Source organism: Perna viridis, chromosome 13 (assembly GCF_037379345.1).
Source record: "Perna viridis isolate PV_CMFRI_1.1 ecotype Kerala chromosome 13, ASM3737934v1, whole genome shotgun sequence".
In the NCBI taxonomy this organism is placed as follows: Eukaryota; Metazoa; Mollusca; class Bivalvia; order Mytilida; family Mytilidae; genus Perna; species Perna viridis.
In genome coordinates, this window is record NC_142457.1 from 5,284,810 (window position 1) to 5,286,860 (window position 2,051).

A 2,051-nucleotide genomic window follows, 5' to 3' on the forward strand; every position below is an offset into this window, starting at 1 on the left:
CATATTTACAACTAATGATACGTGATAGCACAATGAGACTCAAGCGTCCGTGAATTTGTTGTTTTGTAGAACATGGAAACAAAATTGGTCTCGGGCACAACCAGTCAAGCTCAAGTTGTCATGGAAACACCGATCGACTCGGGCACAACCAAGCAGGCTCCAGTAAATGTCATAGAAACACCAATTGACCCGAGTACAACCAATCAGGCTCAAGTAGCAGTTGTAAAGAAAAAAGAATACGGGCATCAGTTTGCAGCTCCACCTGGAACCTACTATAGCTGTTGTTTACTACCTAATGGACTGACAGCTCTCCCAAACAGTACAGAACAATGTATACTGGTTTTGACTCCCGACTTCAAATTGAAATCAAAGTTTCAGTTCCGTGGTAATGAAGGAGTGCGTCATATTGCTGCCATTGATAGCAGTCGCGTTGCTGTGACTAACCCAAGGACAGCAGAATTATCAGTTGTTGATATTTCTAAAAATGAATGTGTTAAAAAACTTCCAACAAAACAAGCCGTTGGTGGCATTGTGTTCTTCAATGGCTATATTATATTTTGCTTTCCACTTTCAGGAATTTTCCGAGTTAGCATTAATGGTAATCCATCATATAAGGTAGAACGTGTGTTCGCAGATACACGCGTTACGGAAGATTCAAACTTGGTTGTAAATAGCAATCGAATATGCTACACAAGTCAACGACAGCATGCTGTAACAGTTTTAGACTCCGAATATAAAATTTTATTCCAAGTACAAAATAGGCTGTTTTACGACATATACGGAATAACTATGGATGAAAATTTTAATATCTACGTAACTAGTATGGATGCTAACAATTTAGTTGCAATATCTCCCGACGGAAGCTCTTGTCACCAGCTGCTTGGGGGAAATAATGACTTAAAATGTCCGACATCTGTAGTCTACGATAGAGACAAGAAACAGTTGATAGTGGTCGTGAAAGGAGGCGGTACTATTTTATATTCTGTAAAGAATTCATAAAATAAAAGATGCATTATGGTTACCCAAAATTTTCGCTTTGGAATAAACGGCTGCGCTAAAGCAAATTTTGTCTTCATTTATTTATTTTTTTTAGGGGGGGGTGAAAAGTATCATACCTCTCAATGTTTTGGTTATCGGACGATGTGTGGGTGATGCGTGGGTTATCATCGTGTAAACGGACGGACAGACTACAGAATCAGTTTAACTTCAATAAAGAATCGATGTTTCCTCGGATATCTCGCTTTATGTTTTTAGTCTTAAGGTGCTTAGAATAAAAACATTGATTCTCTATTCCTTATTCCGAGTTTTAAAAAATACACAAAATATATATATATAGGTAATTAGTTCAGTACTTAATACAAATTGGGAAAATTAAATACTTTTTTGTTGGGTCCCTACAGGTAAAGTTGCATTGATTGATTGTTGGGGTTTAACGTCCGAGCAGTAATATTTCAGACAAGGTAAAGTTGGAAATCCCAACGTCTGCCTGTCCATCTGTCCATTAACCGTGTAAGCAGAATTCACCTAAAAGATTCCGTGGATTTTCATTTAACTTCACTTGAAGGTTTGATATTGCGATTAAACTAGCATGATTGGTAGATATTGAAAGGTGGTTGTTAAGGGAGGTAATCAAACTAAATGAACAACATCTCATAAATCTAAAGGGTTTCCTTTTGTGAATCTACTCAGTTTAGATTCAAATTATACTTCGATGATCTTAATTTCAATTGAGCCAATTTTATTTTCCTCTTTTTCTTTTTTGTCTACCCTGGACATGACCTTTCATAAGCAAATCGGCAGATGTTTCTAGAAAAGCACAGAACACTTACCCTACCGGTGCATCTGGTCCAAGCTCCCAGTTTTAATTGAGTATGGGTTGCTCATTTTTATTTCTTTGTACCTGTCATTTTGGTCATTTCATTTTCTTTGTTAAGAGTTTCTATTTTCCCAGTCTAGTCTTTATTCTTTGAATATATTCTTTTGATTTCCATTTAAAAATCTTAGTTCCCATGATTACTCTCATAATGTAAACAATTAAAATACATCTGTCA